Raw genomic sequence first — 22,914 nt, forward strand, 5'->3', positions numbered from 1 at the left:
AGTGAGACAGCTTTTTTTCCAGAGTCACTCTATTGCACAACACGAGGGTCTCTGTATTCTGTATACTGCCAGCTAGCACTGATGGAGACAAGAGGGACAATCACACAATGCCCTAATCCCACAGGGTCCAGCTGAACACCCCAGAATGATGTCCAAATCATCAGATTAGAGTGAGAGCCTTGGCAGGCATGCCTGAAGAGGCCAACACCTTCAAAAAACATATAAAGTGATTTTATCTCCCCCTCACTGTTTCTATGGCTCCTGTCCACACCAGAACTTGGGGGGAGTGGATGTGGACCCAAACACACCAGGCCCCTCCCCCACTCAATGATGGGGTCACAGGTCACCACATCAGAGATCCTCATGTTTTCTCGAACACGTCTTAGTTGTAAATACCTGTGCTGGATAGAAGTGTGAACCATGTAGCAGCCTCAGCCCGCCTTCAGGGCTTGAAAGAAGTCCACGTCCACACACACACACACACACACACACACACACACACACACACGGTCTCTTAACTGAATGCACTCACCCCAAAGGATTCCACAGTCCCACCCTGGGGCAAAACACACATCAACAGTAAAATCAGCAAAATCCACTTTCCAGCTTGCTCATCCAGCAAAAGGAAGGACTCCAGGCCAGATTAGCCCATTCTGGCGCGGAGTCCCTGCTCTGCCCCAATGGTAAACTCAAGTGCGCAGCCCAACTTCTGGCGGATTTACTTGTTATCACTGTCCAACCAGCTATAGTCCCTTTTGGAGTCTTGGCTGGTTTCGCCCTGCCACCGTCCAGGAGTCCGGAGTGCTAACGCTATTATCGGGGTACTTACGTTTATGAGAGATACAGAACATGAAAGCATCTTGAAGGACTCTGAAATGACGCAAAGTGGTATTTCTATGCTAATGATGAGCTCAGCAGAAGACTGCTGGGAGCATTGCTCGGAAATATTGCTAGAACACCCACATACTCCCCTTCCAAAGCAGCATGTTTAACTTTGTCTAATCAGTACTAATTTTCCCACAAGAAATAGGTCATTTGTGCAATCAAGAAGTAATGCTTTAGGAACAGAAGATATCTTTTATTTGTTCCTTTCAAAACACACTGTGGGTCTCCCAAGATCGAATCCTGGGGCCCAAAGCACTCCTGAGACATTAACCATCTCCCCACCCGCACCCCACCCCCGCCAAGGACTACCAATCACATTTTCAGCAAAAGCAGGCTTCAAGATAGAAGCAGCAAGGTCAGAGAAATACAGCGCGAGACACAAATTAACTTCAAATGTTCTAGTAACCGTCTTAAAAAAAGATTTTTTAAAAAGGTGTATTTATATGAAAATATCCTAATAATGCCTTAAGACAATATATATCCAAAATATTATTTCACCACATAATTAACATAAAATCATGAATGAGATACTTTACATTCTCTTTTCATACTATAGTCTCTGGTCTCAAAGCCCATCTCAATTCGGATGCTAAATTCTCACTGGAAACACTTGATCTGCAAAAGTAGCTTCACACACCCCAAGATGTTCCAAACACACTTTAAAAAGTTTTCCTAAATAACTGAATCAAGTATCAGTTTTTAAATTTAATTAAACTTTCACTTCCTCAGTCACACTAGCCACATCTGGAGGCCCCAACAGCCCCATGTGGCCAGCAGCTGTCACACTCCCCGACACCAGTGACAAGGGGACTCGGCAGAGATCAGTCCCTGAGGAAATCCTGGGTGGCAGGGCCTCCAAGGCGACAGGCCAGGCCCTCCATCTAGTGGGGACGTGAGGTGGTTGCTGACGAGGAGACCCTCCCGCCTGGTACTCAGAACAGAAAGCCACTGTGGAGGCCGCAGCTGACACTGGCCGGCTCAGCAGGCACCTGGTCACACCCTGGCTGGCTGCGTGGGGTGGGCAAGAGCCAGGACGGAGAACACTAGCCCAGTGGTGTGCTCTGAGCAGCCCTCAAATGTGCCAGCAAGCCCTCCTGGCACCAGCCAGGCCTTTGCAAAAAGCAGAAGCAAAGGCCACTGCCACATCCCGAGGCAAATGATGAACAACAAGGGCAGCCTCTGTCTGGTCACCCCATCCGTGTGGCCTGATGGGCAGGAGGGAAGAGTCAGGGTCAGGGTGCAGCCTTCCTGAGACCCCACCCTTTGGAGGGACTGGGGTGGGGTAAGGGTTAAATACCGAGATCCAGGGTGGATTCTGTCCCTCTTCCTTCTCCTCCCCATTCCCCCTCTAAGTTTGTTCCCAGATCCTAATAGAAGATGCAAGGGGGACCCCAGATGCTCCTTTTCATAAATGAAGCTGCCCTAATTGTGTCCTGGAAGGATCCCATGGGGAACTGCTGTAAACAAATTCAAGGAAAAGTCACAAGAAGGGACGAAAGGAGGGTGGGTGTCGTGGGCAGCAGAGGCGGGGCAAGTGCTCTGTAATGTAAAAAGGGGACAGAACCTAGGGGACACCAACCAGCGAGGCTGCCAGTCCAGGAGCGAGAATCTCATCCTAATTCCGAAGCTCCTCCCAGGGCTGTGAGCCCTACAGGCTAGGGGAGAATGGGACGGGGAGGGGACACTCTCCTGGAAGCGTCTGTCACCCCAGTTGCTGGGGGTTGGGGGCTGCATCTGTGTTTGCACATGGTGTCTGTCAACAAGCCTAGAGACTCACCCACCCTCGGATTCCAGCTTCCGGATTCCAGCGGCAGCGGCCACCGGAGGTGACCCAGGGCCCGTGGCCTGGCTCTCAGAAGTCACCGGTGGGGAGAAGTTCTAAGAACAGAACCAGGAAGCTGAGTGCAAGGAAAAGGCTTCCTTCCCATCAGAAACCTCTCCTGACAAGTACAAATGTACTCAGTGGGGGGAAACCACGGGGACGTGGGAGCCCCATTCTGGGCTCCAGTTAATGGGGTGCTGGTAGTGACAGGAAGGACGATGGGAGGATGGGGATGAACAGATTCCAGAGGCACCTGGATACACACACAATGCACAACTAAGCGAGCAGCCACTGTGGACCACACTGCAGCACCCAGGGGCACGGCTTCACTGCCCGTGGCCAAACACTGGTCCTGCTGGTCTGTGAGTCCACCTCGGGGCCCAGGTGGCAATTCGGGCTGGCTCCACAGTGTCACGCTGCACCCTCGTCACTCCCTACTGTCACCGGCCATCCCCCCCCAAGCTCCCTCCAACCTCACTCCTCCCAGGGAGGCTGCAAAGTGTCCTGAACGCCTGCACTTGGTGGGTTGTCAGCAGGGCAAAGTCTTAGGATGAAAAGATCTGGAAGTTTCCGTCACTGCTCTACGGACAGGGTTGTCCTGCTAGAGGCAGGAGGACACAGCGAGGGGGAGTGGGAGGCCTGGGGCAGCACAGCAGGGGCTGGGAGGGACCCGGGATGGACCCAAGCACCCCTGGTTGCCTCAATCCACCTCCTATGGCCCAGGGCCTGATGTAACCCTCCTCCTCATGCACCTCCCCACCCTCAGCTCCCAGGGGCTTGCAGATGCGGCTCAATTTCTGCGTCTGTCCAGTCACTCGATTAAACTGTTAGGTTCTGTGGGAGCTGGGGCCCCTAATTCCACGTTGGCCAGTCCCCATTCAGGACTTATGCACACTGCACCCACACAACCATGTTCACGCAGCTGAATGTCCCGGAAGCTCCCAGGTGAGCCTGGGCTTTCTCCCAGGACCCCACCCTTGGCTTAGGAACAGGGGACTCAGCTCAGGTCCCTGCAAACTTACCTCTGGGAATAAGTGCACATACCCCAAACTCTTGGTAAACTGTCTACTGCACAACTGTCAACAGCAGAGTATTAAACGGAGACCCTAACACACCCCTACCAAAACCTCAACATACAAATGAAAGGAAGTATGGTGTGGGCAGGGGGAGTCGGTGTGATACGGGAGTAGCACTTCAACACTGAGGCTACCGATGGGTAGGTGGTCCTGGTTAGAACACAAGATGCCTCAGTGAATAGAAGGACACACAATTCTATGTGCAGTACTGGTGTTGAAAAAAGAAAAAGAAACCCTCAAAGGGAATGTACCAGAATGACACCACATTCTTCACTCGTGTTGTCAGAACAAGAGCAAGTTTTCCAGCATTTTCTAAAGGGCCTGTAATGTGCTCATATCTATGGTATTTTAACCCACATGGCTTCTCACACATACAGTCCGCAGCATCTATTCATCAGATAGTAAGCCATGAAAGGACAGGTTCACAAAAATGACCTCCTTTGAGACAACTCATCAGGTATCCAAGATGAATGAAATGGATTCCCATGTTTTAAAACACGCCCCCCCCCCCCCCCCCCCAGCTGGGAAGAGCAGACACCAGCCAGCAGGACCCAGGCGACCTGGCCAGGGATGGGGACAGGGCTGACTTATAGGCCTGGGGAAGGGGTGGGCTCTAGAGCATCAGCCCCTTGAAGCCCTTGAAGGTTCAGGTTAGGGGTCCCAGAAAAGTTCCATCTACCACCCGAGGCAATGCAGAGGCCTCACTGAAAAGGCTTACAAGCCTGCCAGGTCCCATCTGGACCTCTGTGCCCGCTCAAAGAGAAAGGTCATTTTCTCCCCTGGTGGAAGAAATGCGAGGTCCTGGAGAAGTTCTGGGGTAGAAACACACGTGTGTAGTGGGACTACAGGATTAAGAACAAGGATTTCATTGGGGCGCCTGGGTGGCTCAGTTAGTTGAGTGTCCAACTTCAGCTCAGGTCATGATCTCATGGTCTGTGAGTTCAAGCCCCACATCAGGCTCTGTGCTGACAGCTCAGAGTCTGAAGCCTGCTTTGGATTCTGTGTCTCCCTCTCTCTCTGCCCCTCCCCCACTCATGCCCCCCCCCTGTAAAAAATAAACATTAACAAATTTTTTTAAAAAAAAGAACAAGGATTTCATGAAGCTGCTGAAATAATTTTTTCTCTCCCCCAGAATCAAACTGAATTTTATGGCTTGATATGGTGCCAGGAAGACCAAATAAATGCTACTAAAAGCCAAGTTTTCAGGCCCATGAGTGACACCACCCCCTCCCCCTCCGAGGGGTTTAAATGGGAGAGGATGCTGAGTAAACGAGGGGAAATCCCAGCAAAATTAAGACAATCACCGAGCAGAGGCATCCAGATCATTACCAAGGAGGTCTGGCCGGTCCAGACAGCAAAAGATGCCTTCCACACGGCTAAAGAAACAGGGTGTTGTTGTGGACCTGTCCACGTTCTCAGAGCCAATACTGAAAATCAGACACGCGTGTTATCAGCTTTGAGCATACACCCAGCACCCCTTTAGAACTGGGGTTCAGATATTCCAAAGATACATACTGAGCACCGTGCTGTGAGTGGGGAACTCTCAGCCTGAATGGAAAGGCAGAGAGGCAGAAAATCACAGCGCAAAAGGACAGGTGTCAGTCAGAGCAGCACAGCACAACCAAGTCCGGGAAGGCTTCCCAGAGGAGGTGGCTTCTGAGCTGGGCTATGGAGAATGCTTAGGAGTTCCACAGGCGGGGGAGAAAGCCCAAAAATATATTAACTGTTAAATGTGGCCAACAAGCCAAGCCTTTGGTTACCCTGTACTGTACATACTCTGCAGTTCCTCCTGGGGCACAATCTTCCTCACATACCCCTAGCCTCGATTACTACCAGTCAGAATCCTATTTATCCTCCGAAACTCACAGAAATCATCACCTCCTCTATGCAGCTACCACTGATGCCCTTAATCACATACGATTTTCTTTCCCCTGAATTCTTAAGGCTTCATTTGCCCTCTTCTGTGGCCTTTTCACATTCTGCCTTCTTCATCAACTCCCCATTCAAAGGCAGCAAAAAGCTGCTAACAGTGACAGCTGACAGAAAATCAGACTGATCAGAAAATATTCCTCAACATTTATATTAAGATGAAAAAAAATTATCCTCTTGGAAGAGGTGTCCTCTCTCTCTCACACTAACCGGGGAACCAAGTCCTAAAAACCATCTGCTTTGCTCCACCACCATGATGGAAGTAACTCAACTGTCTTTGCCTGGAATCTTGGCAAAATCGGCTGCCACATGCCTTAAGATTCAACAGCCTGCAGATGTAGGCAAAAGTTAAAACATCTCCTCATCAATTTGTAATGCTGGTTTGGGTACACCATGCTTTCTGATTGTTAATTCCCAAATACGATCATTTTATGAGCAAAGAGAAGCAGAACAAGGGTATTTAAAAATTCCAACACTACAGAAATGACTCAGACAGGAAAGGTATCACCTGAATTCTGATGTTCTCAGGGTCTATTCCAGTGCCCTAGAAGAGGTGACATGTCTAAACCCCACAGCAAGAACACGTCCAGGAAGTGCAGAGCATTTAGCTGGGGTTCACACGGGTGGGATGCCTCTGGGCACCCGACAATGAGACACTCACAGAGCACCGCAGAGAGACCTACAGAGCCAGGGACTAGCTCCAGGGGTCCTCTGCACACACACCACACAGTTTGTGCTCATGTCATCAATTAGCAGTCCTCCATACCACACCTTGAAATCTCCCACCCGCATCTGGCCAAGAGGGGTTCCTTAACGCCCTTCAGGACTCCTCAGTCAAAACAGAAAGTGCCAGAAACCCTGCCTGACCTTGCCAAACATACACCCAACCACAGAAAGTGCCCCATCTCTTTCCTTCTCCCAATATTCACAAGAGGTGCTCAGGACAAGAATTACTAGAATTTCCCATCTGAGGGAACCACAGCACAGGGCAGGTAACAGGGCTTCACGTGGGGTCCAGAGCAAGGGCCAAGACTGGCAGTCTGCGTGGCGAGCTCTCCCCCATACCATGCCAGCTTCCCCGTGGCTCACACTAGAGCACTCTCTACGGGTGAGGCTTGCCTCATACCTTCCATGGTGATGCCTGGTACTGACAGCCTGCTGGCCTCACCCCGACAGATCACGCCTCCCATGATTATCACCCAATCTGAGAGCAACAGGGACTAGACTCCAAAGCCAGGTGTCACAGCCCACTTTCTGGGATACCACAGCCAAGAGCACGAGTTTCTAACGTAGCTGCTGGGAGGAGACGTAAGCCTGATGATTTATCCTCGGCCGCCTGTTCAAAGCCTGAGCCCATGGGGCCACGTGCTTGTAATTCCATCTGGACAAGGGGCTCTGGCTCCGGCCGCCTTCCCTCTCACTGGGGCAGTGAGCCCTGGCAAAATGAGTGGGTAATGAAGTGCTTTTATGTTAAGAGGCTGTCACGTAAAGCTGCTGATAGATTCAATCCATCTGTTCCAACTCCTTTCAATTAATCCTGGGGTCCCCAGGGCCTGAAACCAGTCCGGATCCACACAAGCCCAAGAGTACTGGCTCCCCTAACTAGGCCACGCTGCATCTCAGGACCCAGTGATGTAAAGCCACCAACCTGGGCCATCCGTGGTTATCACGCTGTGAAAGAACCGCCTGCCCCTGAACGCTTTGTAGCTGCTTGCCCTCGTGGCTGTTCACAAAAACAAACAACACCATTCTTTGTTCGCAGAAAGGAAAACAGTATTTCCTTCGATAGAGGAGGAGGAGGAGACCTGTGGGAAGGAGCCCCTGGAAACTCAATCACCACTGCATGAGGGCAGAAGCTATGTGCTGTGTGACCTCAGGAAAGCCACAGTCCCTCTCTGAGCCACACCCTCATCTGTAACAGGACTAGGACCACCTCTAAAGGGATGTCTGGCTCCTTCAGAAGTTGGGGGAGGGGAACTGGGAAAGGAGACAGCGTGCTGGCATAGAGGAGCACATCACAGTTTTATCAGGTCACTAACTCAGGACTACCAACTCTGAAAACAGGCAAGTGCCCATGTGTCCCGGAAGAACCCAGGGGAAACCCAACAAGGGACGGGACTGCAGGATGCTCAAATGTCCCCACAGACGTTTGTCACCTTCCCTTTAGGGCTGGTATGACGCCTGGGGTTGCTCTGCAGCAGGAGCCGTCTTATCTGATGCTGGTAAGTGCCTGCTCTGAGCCCATGGACCAAAAAAAGGTGGTGGGGTAGCCCCGGAAGCATGGGCAGGGCACTGCGTTCAGCTCCTCTGAGAAGAATTTCTGCCCATAAATGGTGTTTCGAGAGCCACTTTACATGGTAAACACAAGCCTGTCACCAGCAGCCAAGGTTGGGCTCTAGGGGAGAACTTCTGCAGCAAAGCCATCAGCAGCCACAGGTGCTGGGGGAGGGGCACAGGGCTCCAGATGGACCAACGGACGGACATGCAGACTTGCTGACAGATCCCGGCCAGCATCAAGGGGCTGGTGAGAACTAGCTTTTAAGACTGCAAGAGGCTTCCAGATTACCTACAGAGCAGGAAAACTGAGACCCAGAGAGGAAAATCACAGGGTGGGGCGGTGGGCAGCATCACACCTGGGTCTAGAAAGCCAGGTCTCCTCTGCCTCCACCCCGGGGCTCTTTCTACCACGGCAAGGAGAGCAGTTCATTCATCAGTGTCTACTGGGTGCCTCCTACACCCAGGACCATGCTCCAGGAGGGGCTCGGGGGAGGGAGGGGTGGTCCTGTCCTCACACTCAATGCCCAGAGTGGTTCAGGGCCGCCCTGTCCTCTCCTCAGCAACATCAACAGCATCAGTGCTCGGGGCTGACACAAGAAACCCTACTTCATGGCAGTGAGGGATCTTACAGCTGTGGACCAGCAGTTGGAGAATCCCTGTGTTCCAGCTTCTTGGAAGAGTCTACATTTCTGTTGATCAGCAGGCAAGGAGGGTGTGGGGCTCAGAGGCAGACCACCTATTGGCCAGGGTGTAGCGTGGGTATGTGTGTAAGGGAGGGAGGCTAGAAGAGCCACCAACACCACCAGTCCACGGGACCCAAACTGCTCCCCTACACCCCCAGCAGCTGGGGGCCCTAGGCTGATTTCCCAGGCACAGTCTGCCCTGGGCACGCCTACAGAGCTTAGCGGGAGGGGTGCGGCCCTCCCCTGTCCCAGCAAGTTGCTGGGTGTCTACGCATCAACTGTATCCCATTCTGCTGCATCCATCACTCAGCCCAGGCAGGGCTGGAGCAGAGGCCACACCCTAGCAGCCCTCACCCGTTCCTGACAGTGCTGTACCAGCTCCTTCGCTCCCAGGGTACAAGTCTGAGCAGGAGGGGACAGAGTGCTTGGAAGCCTCCAGCAGCAGGTGGCAGCCTGCTGGGACCTGTGAGGGCAGGGAAAGGCAGGGAGGGAAGACCAACCCAGAGCGTGAGCGTCGCAGGACCCAAGGCACCAACGCATCCAAGTCAGCCAGGCCTCCACACCCATCTCCCCAGGGCAGGGGGAATAGAAGGACAGCCGGTCACTCTCTTTTGGACACCACTGTATTTCCGGGTACCTAACAGGTGTCAGGTGGTGTGCTGGTGTGTGTGTGGTGGGGGGAGGGGAGTTACACAGAGATGACTTCTGTCCTCAAATCTACAATACACAGAAAGACAAGCTCAACAAAACGTGCAAGAGCAGTGAGGGTGCCCAGGGTGTGTGCGCATGGGGCCGGGCTCTGTCCTTGAAGAGCCTGCCGCCTGGCAGGGGGCCGACCTGCTGGCAAGTTTGGCACCCTAACAGTGGAGATGAGAGGCATCTCAACTGAGGAGCATACGGGAGAGGCTCACCCAGAAAGGCTTTCAGGAAGAGGCGGCACTGAGCTACGATGGAACAGAGAGGCACAGGTGCCCCCCAGGCATGTCACATGCCTAGCAGATCATGCTGATGGTAGGGAAAGGAGGCAACAAAGGCAAAGGAAGAAGCAAACGGCACCCCACCCCCACTTCCTGTGTCCAACACGGGCACTGGAATCCCACCTCCTGGCCCGGTCCAGGATGAAGCAGCAGAACCCCTGTTCAGGGAGTTGGGGCCCCCGGCATGCACTCCGTACTCAGCTCTGCGGTGGCAGCAGTGGCTCTGGAGTCCCCAAACCAGGCCCACCAGCAGCCTCTTGCCGCTGGGACTCAGCTCCAACTCCTGCCAGGTGGCTGGGCGGGCAGGGGGGGCATCACACCTAACCCACAGGAGACTGAGCACAGCACCTGGCACGTAATGAGGCCCCAGACACTCTTAGGGAGAACACATGCCTGCCTCCTGCTTCAAGGGTCCCGCTTTAGAACAGTTCTGGGATGCACACATGTAGGAGGCCTGCAGAGACCAGAAGTGAAGACAGCCACAGTGAGGTGGGTGTGGGAGTTCACCCTGGAGGTCCTCGGGAATGGAGAAATCCTCTCCACCCCTTTTTCCTCTCTACTGCTCTGGCTCCTTCAGAAAGGACTGAATAGGAACACCTGGACACCTCTACTCCCTTGCTCTCACTTCTCTCTTCCCTCCAGTCGCTGGAGGAAAAGCACACACGATGGTAGGCACTGCAAAGGCTGGCAGAGGTTTCAACCCTCAAGGCCTGGCAGGTGCTATGCTGAGAACTCTCAGGGCAGGCCTAGCCTGTAGGGGAGGGGGTATAGGGAGAGGCGGTGCTTGGTACATTAGTGATGCCTGGGGGATGGGGAGAGATGCCTGGGGGATGGGGAGAGAGGTGCCTGGTTGATTAGTGATGCCTGGGCATGGGGGGGGGGGCGGGTTGCTTGGTTGATTAGTGATGCCTGCCTCAGGCAGAATGACAGAATTTTCACCTCCGAGACCAGCAAAGGTGGAAATGCAAACTCTCCACAGCAGGAAGTGAGCTAGGTAGGCCTGTACTACTGCCTCCCTCACCCAGAAAGCTGCAGATGAAATAGGTGGTACAAGTTACAAAGAGGTGACTTTTGGCTCCAAAAGGAGGGATTTCTGTGAACTAAATGAGACGCACTGACAAAATGATATACTGGGTCAAAAACGCCAGGATCCTTGCATTTGGAGGGAACCTGACTAGAGTAACTCTACGTTATTAGAAAAGTAAAACGGGGAGAACACATTTACTCCTCAGGATTTCTGAAAACTAATCCTCAAATCCATGTTAAGTGACCTAAGGGCGGGTGGGGGGGGCATACTTAGCCCGTTTTACTAAAAGCAGAACATTTCTAAAAATTAATCTTCCAATAACAGTAGCAGTTGCTACATCCGTCTGATCATCAGAGGCCTTCCCCATCATACAAATAACCCACCTGGGAACAACCACAACAGCAAAGAAACAGAGAAACAGATGGTGTAAGCAAACAAATCTTATAAACACTGGTCACTTCGCATCGTTAATTAAGGGAGGTTGCCACTCATGGCCAGACTTCATCTAGAGAGTAAAGAACTCTGAAAGGTTCTTATTTTCCTATCACCAAAAATGTATTCTATAGCAGGAAACTGGGGGAGGGCAACTCAGGACACAGTTGAAAAACTGGGGAGGAGGAAGGTTAAGAAATGAGTTTGTAATGAGTAACATTTCGTCAGGAAGCGAAAATCTCAACAGATGGTATCAGCTTCAAGGCAGCTGGGCAAGGGCTTGGTGGTGGCTCAATGCACGCCCCCTCCCTCCAACACCTGATGCAATCTCCCCCACTCTGCAACACTCACCTCCAGTGCCATCCTCTACCCAAATTCCTTGGTTGGACATCATCACTTCCTCCTCTGTGCCCGAGCCCCAGGGCGTGCACCCCTATAGTCAGTTCGATGTGACTGGGAACCTCAGGGTCTTGGGGTGCTGTAAGGTGCTCATCTCTGAACTGTCCCCTCCACCACCCCAGGCCTCTGCACGTGCTGCCCACAGATGGTCACCAGCTGCTGGCTGACCCAAACCCACTGACCACAGGAGGAAGGGTCTGGTGAGAACAGAGGCCTCAGAACCTCAGGTCACTGACTACATCTTCGCCCTTCTTGCAGAGTGCAAGCAACACTGGCTTTTGAACAGTAAGCCAGTCCTAACCGGCAGGCGGTATCCCAGGTCCACTGGCTGGCTCTTTGCCAACACAGGATCTGTTTAATCAACAAATATTTTAAGTTTATTTATTTGTGAGAGATAGTGTGAGCAGGGGAGGAGGCGGCAGGGCAAGGAGAGAATCCTAACCTGTGAGATCATGACCTGAGTCAAAATCAAGAGTCACACACTTAATTGATTGAACCATTGATTGAACCACCCAGGTACCCCGATCAAATATTTCTGATTGCTGGGGATGCTGCAGTCAATGAGGGCAATCAAGAGGTAAATAAGTGTATTATAAGCACGTGCCAAGAAATACTAAGTGTGGAGAAGAAAAATCAGCAAGGTAAGACCATTCGGAGTAACAGAAAAAGAAATTACAGACACGCAGCCAAAGGAAAGCCCTTCCATGAAGTGATAGTTGAACAAACATGAGTGGAGAGAGGGTGTGAGCCAGGTGGACGCGTGGAATAAGAGCATTCCAGCCACAGGCAAGTCTTGCAAGAGGGCAAGTCTTGTGGCTGGAACACACCGTGTAGTCCCACTGAGGGTGACACACACTGGCAGGGGTCCACCCTAACCTGTGGTGCCATTCCCAGCAGTGCCCGCAGTGGACTCCCGGGGTCAGACTCCCCACTCTGAAGCCTGAGGCAGCACAGGAATGTCACATGAGCAACTCACCAGGACACAGGGGTTCTAAAGCTTTTGAGCCTTGGACACCAGGCACAGGTGACTAGTGGTGGCTATCTGGAGTGCTGTGTTGAGAAGGATTCTGAGGCCAGGGCTCGGAGTTAGAGTGCCACGATCGATCAGTGAGGTCAGCCTGAGCTAGGAATTAAGACACGGGGGCACTCCCTGGTAGAGCCTGGTGTAATAACGTGCTGTAACACGCTTGTGGTATAAAATGCTGCGGAGACAAGAGGAAGCGACCAGCATTTCTCTGTCACTCATTATAAAGCTGTAGACTGAGCTCCCTCTGCTAAACCATCTTCACTTGTGAAGCCTCCATACCAGGCTGTGGGGTCCCCAAGGTGGGGATCTGGACCATCTTCCTCCCTGCAGCTGCCCAGGGTGTGGTACGAGGAGGGGTTCACTCAGTGTTCTATCAGATGAGCTAGGCTGGCATGCGTTCTGTGTGAACAGCCCGACTGTGGGTCCCTAAAGGACAGAGACAGAAACAATGGCCTTCAATTAGACCAACTGGGCCTTTCTGGGTGAGGATCTGACCCGAAGACAAAAACAAAACAAAGCAACCACCTTTCTTTTCCTTTTAAAAAAGAAAAGGGAGGCTTCCTTTCAGATGTGGGTAAGGTGGGTGTGAGGACCACCAGAATCCAGGAACATTGGGGGGGGGGGGGTAGGTGGGAAAACTAAGGCATGCAGACCCACCCCAGCACCTGGCCACGAGGCAGCCCAGCTGAGAACCCACACTTCAAACAAATAAAGGCATCCTGGCCACCTGTTCCTGAGCTCAAATCCAGCAGGGTGACGGTTTGTGCCCATCCCACCCCATGGCAGGTGGACTCCTCCAGCCCAAGCCAAAAGATGAGAAAAGATGCCATCTGTGCACATGAACTGAGCACCTACTGTGTGTGTGTGTGTGTGTGTGTGTGTGTGTGTGTGTGTGTGTGAAGAACATCTCGCTCTGGTCCAAGTGTGTACATGCTGTCGTGGGCTGAGTGGGGCAGGTGTCTGTTTTACACCTGGCTTTTGGGGAGTGCATCTGTCTTCCAGAATGCACTCATGGTCCTCTGTGCCTTGCACACTCGTGGACTGCCTCACTTTTACATTCATTAGCTAATTCACTGAATGAGCATTTACTGAGCCTAGGTCTATTCCAGGCAGTGTGCTCGGGTCGGGGACGTGATGATGGTGAGTGAACACACACTCCTGGTGGAGACGGGCATTTATCAACCACCCTCACGAGTGAGCTCAGTCAGGAACGGCGCTGTGGGCGGGCACAGGGAAAGCTCCAAGTAAACGTTTCCAGAATGAACGTACAGGAGAGATGGAATACTGCAAAGCCAGCAATGGTCATCATAAATTCCATCTCCCATCCGGAAGCAGAGAGGAAAGATGCAGGAAGTGGGACGCGCTGTGTGCTCCCAGCCAGGACCACAGGCCCGAGGGAAGACCACGGGTTGAGCCACAGGATAGGCCCATCTCTTGGCAGACTGCCCAGGTACAGCCCCGGCCTGCAGCGGTAGGAAAGGCCTTTGCTCCAACAGTCACACTGCGCTCGCCTGGCCATTAAGACCCAGGAAAACGAGGCCAGACGTTGGGCTTGGAACAGAACTGCTCCAGGCAGGCAGGCTGGCCAGCTACTCTGGCTGCAGCTTCACGCACACATGCGCCGCCCCTCCATTAGCATCGCCACCACCTCCCTCTGCACAGAGGGGCTCTCACCCCGTGTCTAAGACACTGGTCTTTGCTTTCAGCCAGAAAAATAAAGAGAAACAGAAGCCATGACAAAGCACCCCCACGTGAAAAAGCAAGCTCATCTCATCTCACACCACCCACCCAGAGCTTCCTCTAAAGAGTAGAGGGCTCACGGTGGCTGCCGAGGGCTGGCACGGAACAGAGCACCTTCGACAGGCACAGGTGTGTCAAAGGGCCCCTAAATCCACTCCTGGGAAGTGGGGTCGCCACGGAGGGCAGGCCGAGAGGTGATGTTATGCCTCCACAGTGGAGTCCCTGAGCTCGTGGGGCTGCTGTGAAAATTACAGCACATGTCTACGGGTGCTGATTAACTCTGGCATCCACAGGAACCATCCTAACTCCATGAGCCAGCGGAGTTCAGAGGAGTTAGGTGATGCCCAGGTTACCTGCGGGTGAGTGGAGTGTGGGACCCAACGCCAATTCCTTGGAATCCTGACGCCAATGTGAGATCCTGCTGACCTTTTAGAATCCACAGGACTCTCGGTAGTCATTATGCACCTTGCGGTGCTAGAAACCATGGAGCTGGGGGCGGTTACATGACAGATCCCTGAGAATTACAGTCATCTGGGAGTAATGAAGACCTGAAAACAGTGACGCCCTAGGTATCAGGGACCTGGGCACTGCGAAGCATTCCAGGCAATGGGCAGGAGGGAGCTTCTGAGAAAGGCATGCTGCCCCCTCGTTCAAGGAGGGCTTCCCAGAAGTGGCACTCAATCCTGACCCCAGAGCCATGCCTGGCTGGAGGGGAGGCTGGGGCTTCTTTTATTAAGGAAGAAGGGGGAGAGTGGACAGGAGCTGGGGGATAATCTGCCACATAAGACAGGTGATAAAACACGACCTCTGGCCTCATGGAAATTACCGTCTCGTTAGAAATATACACACATGTGGAGATGATTAGTGGGTGAGGCCACCTATAACAAGACACTTTGACACACAGGAAACAAGTGGTTAAGGCAGAACAGAGCCATGGGCCGTGGAGGTTGCTACAGCCAGCAGGCATTAGTGGAAGAGGGAGGCCTGAACTGCAAGGGGGGCAAGAGAGAGGCAGGGGGAAGGCAGCTCTGGAAAAGCAGATCGCTCCCCCCCTCCCTGTGAACACTGGGCCATCACAGCCTTTGCTAAAACTAACTTGGCAGTGGGGGATGGGGGGGGGGGGCAAGCTGGACCTAACAGGCACAGAACTAGGTTAATTATTAAACATAATCCTTGGCTCATGACACTCATCTGTGGTCACACATGGCTCGCTTTCTTTCAGTTACTTTTTACAACGTAATAAACACCTGCAAACCCACCACCCCAAACACAGGCTATGATCTTGACAATAACCTCCATCTAACCAGATGGTTCCCCCATCCCACCTCCACCCCGCCTTCTATCCAAGATATCACCATCTTGGATCACAAGTGCACATTCCCTTGCTCTCTTTTTTACAGCTTTACTTCATCTGTAAATATTCCTAAAAAGCACATTTCGTTGCTTTTTAACTTTAGAAGAAAAGGAATGATGGTGTATGTAATCTTTGAGAGCATATGTTCTTTTCACCTAGTATTTATGATATTGCTAAAATTCATCTACATCACTGCACGTTGCTGCAGTTAATTTGTTTGGACAGCTGTATAATATTCCATTGTGTGGTCACATCTCCGTGTATTCATCCGTTCCCCTACTGATGGGCATCTGGGCTGTTTCCAGGTTTTTGCTGTTGTGAACAGAAATGCTGTGAATATCCTTGTACAAGTCTCCCAGAGTTCACGCGCCAGAGACTTTCTTGGGTATATACCTAGGCGTAAAATGAGCTGGGCCATCAGGTATGCGGATGCTGAACTTTTGCCATTAATGCCAGTCTGTTTTCCAAAGTAACTGCACCAATCTGCACTCCCTCCAGCAGAGGATGAGAAACAGAACAGCCAACACTGGCCACACAACAAGAGTTCACCAGTTCTCTCCCAGTTGCCTCATGTCAGACTGGGAGCAAACACTGACCCAGCACCACCACCTACTGCGTGCAAGAGCCAGGTCCTGACCCATCAGCAGCCGGACTCTAAAATCCCGTGTTCCCAACCACAAAGACCTCCCCACTTGACAGGCCAACTCCCGCCAGAGGGAAAAGGCTGGAAGGGCAAGGATTACATCTAAGACACCTCAACAGGATCAAGTTCAGGGTCAAGGGCTGAAACACAGACATGCCAAGCCAGTCTGTATAGGATCCTACCTTTGTCACCCAGGGCCAGGGATGAGCTGTTGCCAAGTCTGACTGGTCTTCGATGGCCGGCATTTTCTCACTCTGTCATCCACTGCCCTTGACTCTTAAACTGCCTCAATGCAAGCCCACCAGATGAGGTGGCAGATGGGGCCACATAAGTATTGGCTCCTTGAGCTTGCCTCCTTCTACTCCATCCCTGCTCCCGCTCTCATTCTTGGCTCCAGGGACAAGTGACAGTGATGGCTTTCCATGGCCAGGTCAGGTACCTACACTGGTGCCTGGGCCCTCCACTGGAGTGCCTCATTTGTTCCCACTTCCAGTCATTTCCAGTGGGCCTGCCTGAAATCAACACATAAAAAACTGAGTCTTCTTCGTCAGTAGTTTAGTTACTGGAGAAAGGGTCCACCCTGCAAACATGTGAGTGAAGGCCAAAGGGTCTGGGGTTGAATATAAGTGCCGTGGGACATCAGAACGAGATGAGATGGTGGGGACTGGACAAGCCCACTATTAGAAAGGACCTCCATGCTATGCCACGAGGACTCACCTTCCAGCTTCAAGTTGTCGTCCTGACACTAGCAGCACCCCCCCAAAGTCATTTCCTCACGTTTGTTTTGTCTTCACACATAGATGCTCAATAAATACTTGTCCAATAGAAACAAAACTCTCATTGCTATTTATACAAGACCACCCAAAAAATCTTTGTCAAATGCTATGGATAGAATTCTGGTCATCGTGGGGTGGTTAACTGTTCTGCAACTTTTTGGAAAGCATTACACAGGGAAGCACACCCGCTTCAACATGCAGCAGAAGCAAGGACATAAGAGCAAAGTGCCAGTGTGGCATCAGACAGGCCTCTCAAAGCAGGCAGACCAGTTTAATGCAAGAGCACCCAAAATTACATGCAAGCCAAAAAGTTTCCAGAAGAATCCTATTATATATACACTTTTACAACATGGTTATTGTGCAAATTTTCAAAAGTAGATAAAAGGAGACAAAAACAGTACAATAAGCCCTACGTACCCAGCAGCCAGCAAGATAAGCTTCATATGTCGTTTTTCCCTTTGCTATAAAATTATTTTCACACAACCTCCAGCATCACATCATCTCAGCCCTCCATCAGAATGTTTCTCTAAAGAACACTGGCATTTTCTTACATAACCACAATTACATGCTATTATCTTTTTCCTACGTGCTTCTTAAAATGAAGCACTGTATGTTTCTGGAGTCCAGCCAGGAAGTGAGAGAGAGGGGAGGCGGGAGGAGGGGGGGGAGGAGGGGGGAAGGAGCAGGGAGAACGTGGATACAGGTTTCACGTGAGACCTGCAGTATGCTCTAGGGAGGGGTTTCCCCATGTGCACGCCCCATGCAGATTTGTTTCTTCCATGACTCTAACCACTGACTAAGGAGCAGGTGAGATTGGGGGGCTGAGGACATGGAAGGGTGTAGTAACATGGGGAGAAGTTAAAGGTTTAAGGGCTTTCTCTGTGGGGAGTTTGAGTCTCCCATCCCCGCCTATCCCAGGAAGGGGGCCTGTGACCCACCAGACCCGTTGCACATTACCAAAGGGGTCTCATGGAGAGGAGGGACCCCAAGTCTCAAAAACACCAGAGCCCAGGTCCCGGAGACACAGCAGGTGCGGCAAACCAGCTGGTCAACACGGAAACAATCTTTTGGGTCTAGGGTTTTATCTTCTCCGCATTTCTCTACGCCCATGAAGTTACACATTCCTCCTGCTGCTGAAGGTCAAGGCTTTTTTTTCCCCCCCAGAATAAAAAACTCTTTTATTGAACTGGGAGAAGGATAAACACGGGGAGTCTTTATCTGATGGGGTGTCCAGACTCAGGGAGGCCCGAGCTGGGGGCGGCGGAGCAAGAGGCGGCAGCGAGGTTGGTGCCCTGGAGCTGGGGCTGTGCGCACTTGAGGGATGGCTACACGGCCGGGCATGGGGCCTTGGAGCACAGTGCAGGCCATGCAAGGCTTGAGCGAGCACAGCTCCGCGGGGCTGCAGCAGGGAGACAGAGAAACTGAGGCAGGTGCAGGGGCAGCAGTGAAGACATCCTGTCCTCAGACCAATCAGGGGGTCTCAGGAGGTTGACCTGGAGGGCGCCGAGGACAGTCAGACCCCCGATTCTCCCCCGCAGGACGAGGCCAGTGGAGAGCAGGAGGGGGGCTGAAGATGGACAGACATCCAGCTCTACCCCGGGGGTCGGGGGAGGGACAGGCTGGGCAAAAAGAGGACTCACCTTGGCATCCAGTTAAATGGTTAACAGAGAGGTTGGGGGGGCGCCCCTCTGGACACCCCATTTGCAGCCAGAAGGGCAGCTGGGGGACTCGAGGTTGATCCACCTCTCATTCTCAACCTTGGGACACAGGATCTTCTGAGGCCAGGAAGATGCTCTATCTTCCACCTCCGGGACAAGATTAAGGGTCCCCGAATCTGGACAAACACCTCATTCTCAGACACCTCCAGACTAGACAGGCACAGTATTTTCTCTCACATCCAGAAAAATCAAGTCTGGGTGCACCTCCCCCCCCCCCCCCCCAAGGTCTCTCATTCTCTGAGACGGTAAGGACTGTGACCAGGAAGGTAGGTCCCTGAGCCATGCCTGTAAAGCACGGGCTCCAAGTCGGAGCCCGCCCCATCGAGCAAGCGGTGCGCCAGGCTCAGCACCGCAGCTGAGTGCCGATCCGGCTCCCATCCTGCTGCCTTGGCCTCCAGCAGAGATAGCTCCAGAAAGTAGGTGGCAAAGAGCCCCGAAGGTCAAGGCTTTAAAGCCTGACACATCAAGAGGAAGGCTGCAGCTTCTGTACTTTCTGCCCCAGGTGGCAGGCTTTGCCTCGAAGAGGCGACTGCACAATTAATTGCCTTCGTCCCAATCAGGCCTCTCCTACAAGACCCAGCTCACTCCTCTGTCTGGTCCAAGCCCACCCCCGGGTCTCCTTTCTGATTCCTTTTTTCATTGTATTTTCTTAACAGCCCATTTCATCAGGGTTAGTCTGCTATCTTCTCCTGTTTCACATCTGCACGTCTGGCCTCTCCAGCTAGGATAGGTTCTTCCATGTCCGGGCAGCAGAAAGAGCACAGAGCTGAGGTTCACAGCAGCCTTGGGTTCTAGTTCCAGACTCACCATTAAACACAGAGCTCATCACACCTTCTCGGGGCCTCGGTTTCTTCATGTGTAAGATGAAGCCATGCAGGGAACAGCACTGTCCTCCTCCTCCTCCCTCCATGGCAGACATACTACAGAAGGAAGCCCTCTTTCCCACAGATCCAGGCCTCCCGGCCCTTCTGCACACAGTTCTCTGCGCGGCCACACCTGCTCCATCTGTACCTCAGCGCGAGCTCGTCCCCCACTCCCTGGGCTGGATGGTTTCCAAGGACGCTGTAAATACAGTGGGCCCCACAACAGAGCACCCAGAGAAGATTATGCAAAAAGTGGGAACAGGAGATCCTCCCTGACAGTGTTTGGACTCTGAAGTGGCCACCTCTGGTGGGAATAATGGACTCTGAATTTCTCCAGACGAAGGCCCTTACAAGGCGGTCTCATCTCCAGCTCAGCTCTGCCTCCACTGTGTTCGAAGGAATCTTAACGCCAAGCTCCTCCAGCAGGGGTGAGGTCGGCTATCTCTCCACCCGCCTTGGGGCCCAGGGCCGAGCCCAATTCATGCCGCGACCTAAGGAAATCATCCAGCAGTTGAGAGAGAGGGCAGAGAAGAGACACAGCCGCCAAGGTCTCGGAGAGATAAAACCTCATCTCATGTCAGCCTGAGAAGGGCGTGAGGCATGAGTGGAAGCCCCTTGGGGTCACACAGACTGTCTGGTCTCCTACAGAAAACCCAGGGGGAGACCACAGCCATTCCTACATGAGGCGCAGACTTGCCCAAAGTTTAAATCCTGATTTATCAGGACACATGGCCTCTTCTGACTGTACCTCTTTCAATACCCGTGCCATAGAAGGGAAAGGAGGCGGCCGCACCTGTCCCTTACCCCCGAGCCCTCAGGGAGAGAATGAAGCCCTCACACCTGAACTCCCTGCCCTCCACCCTCCCAGGCTGGGGGCATTCTCCTTCATCCCAGCTTCTAGTACTACTGACAACAGCCTCGAAGGGCAGGTTGAGATCGGCTGAGGGACCCCCAGGGTCTGGCTCCCACGCTTCACTGCCCCTCCTTTGGCAGCACCTGACACGCTCCCAAGCCCCAGGGCCTTCTTGCCAAACCTCGCAAAAAGCTTAAAAGCCCACAGCTGCCTGCAGGAGCCCGCTTCTCCTCACCACAGCCCAGAGTACCGCAGCTCTGGAGCACTACAGCTGGGAGCAGTCAGGTGGACAGAAAGCCTCATCTCCCAAGGGGTCTGTCTGAAGCCCAGGCCTGCCTGCTCCAGTGGGGGGGTCCTGTGGCGAAGGGCCCCAGGCAAGACTGGCTTTGATGATCAAGCCCTTCCCCCCACAACGCCTAGGAAAGGGAAGGCCCTCCCTCATTCTGCTTGTGCACTCAAGTGTTAAGGAGCAGGAGGAAGAGGGGGTGGGGGAGAAGGCCAGGAGCCAGGGTCATTTGGCCTCCTCAAAGGTCCGCCAGTAACTTATTAAGCTTCCCCATCCTTATTGGCACTGAGGATCCCCACGGAAGTATCAGTTTACTCTGCAAAACCAGTTCCTGCTGCTTAAAGACCGAGCTTGGTGAATGGCAGTGGGAAACCGGACACCCCTGGGAACAACACTGTTCTGGGGGAAATGAAGCGCTGGGAAAAGACACAGCACTCCCACAGGTTATAAACCATTTTACTGTCAGCTGCGCGCTCCGACAGGGAGCTGGGGCCACCAATGGAGAGGATATACCACCAAAACGTGATCACCTCAAACTCTAGTAGGAGACCCATCTTTCTCACAGTGAGACAGTGAAACACATTTACTTGTGTGTGTCAACCTTTCCAGTAACAGGTGACACCGTGAAGCCCGCAGAAAGGCTGCGTCTCTCCATTTCCAATTTGAAGATCAATTCTGCACCTCACGTGAGGGAAGGCCTTCTGGAGCACCACGCGTGGGGACCACGGTGCACTGGTGCATCCTGGGGAGACGTTCCAGGAGGACCACACCTGGGGACCATGATGCACTGGTGCATCCTGGGGAGACGTTCCGGGAGCACCACACCTGGGGACCATGATGCACTGGTGCATCCTGGGGAGACGTTCCGGGAGCACCACACCTGGGGATCATGGTGCTCTAGTGCATCCAGTAAGACTAAGGTGAGAGAATCAGTGCATCGAAATCCAAACCCTGAGGATCATCCAAATATTCTCAGGAGGAAAACACCCTGCCTTTCACTACTCTGCTGTGAACTAAGCGCTAGCACATGGGAGAGAGGGCAGCTCGCTATTCCTCCACCGCACACCTTGGAACCCCTTCAGCCACACTCTCCTGCGCTTCGGCTGCTCCACTGGCCGGCTGGTGAATCAGGCTCATCAGTGTGGTGCTAACAAGTCACATAGGGAATCTGGGCTCTGCGATCCTCACTTCCCTTCCTGCCTGGTCACGGCCCACGTGCATCCAGGCCCGCTGTGTCCTCAGTCACCAGAGAACCCCAGAGGAGGACATGCGGCTGAATCTAGTGACGCCTCACACCCTGCTCCCCAAACCCACAGCACAGGGGCCACCACCCACCCAGCATCAAAGGGCAATACGGTGCCTACTCTACAAACTTTTCCTTTGTTCTCTTTCAAAGTTACTGCTCCCCACGAAACACTGCAGTGTGATCACTGAGATTCCCGAGAGCCTTTTCCAGTGAACCACATGGTAAGACCAGCACCCACAAATTCTCCCTTTCTGACAGACAAGGCCCACCAGGAGCACAGTGCCCCAGGCTGGTATTGCTTTGAGGTTTAGGTTCAAGGGTCTGTAAGATGCCAAAGCATCAGAACTCCAGGTGAAAAGTGGTTTGTCGGCCAGGGTTTATCTATAGGATTCTGGATACTTCTAACAATCTAAGATAACAAGAAGCCTACCAACGAATGTCACCCAACCAGAGCCCCAACATGCCTTCCCCCATCTCTCCCATATGCGGCATTCTCCTGCCCAAACAAGGAACCTTAACACAAGAAATGCCCCCGTGGCTGCACTCGCCACCACGCCCTCCCCATCAGGCCTGTGGCCCAGACCACCACCAGCTCTGAAAGCCAGCAGTCTCCTGGCAGCATTATGAAGTTGGGAGCCTCCCGCAGCCTCAATAAGAAAGGGAGCCAGTGCATGGGGACCAGCAAGGTGTCAGGCATCTTTCAACTTGCCCAGCCCTCCAAGGTGGGGGGCTTCCATCCCTACATAGCCCCCTAGGAAACCTGTGCTAGGAGATGGGCTTCAGGTCACCAGGTGGTGGATGGCTTTGAAGCCAGAAGGTGGTACCATTCCTGGGAAGTTCAGGGTGTGCCCAAGGGGGTCTGGATATTCTGGAGTATTAAAAGCCCATTTTTGTCATAGGA

General features: G+C 52.9%; 1 protein-coding gene across 4 annotated transcripts in view; it reads right to left on the reverse strand.

The window, feature by feature from the left end:
- The window catches only part of CCDC88C (coiled-coil and HOOK domain protein 88C), a 130,331-nt gene that overhangs the window by 77,679 nt on the left and 29,738 nt on the right, over window positions 1-22,914 (reverse strand). The window lies entirely within an intron of this gene.

The sequence above is a fragment of the Panthera onca genome, chromosome B3, assembly GCF_046562875.1.
Source record: "Panthera onca isolate mPanOnc1 chromosome B3, mPanOnc1 haplotype 2, whole genome shotgun sequence".
NCBI lineage: Eukaryota > Metazoa > Chordata > Mammalia > Carnivora > Felidae > Panthera > Panthera onca.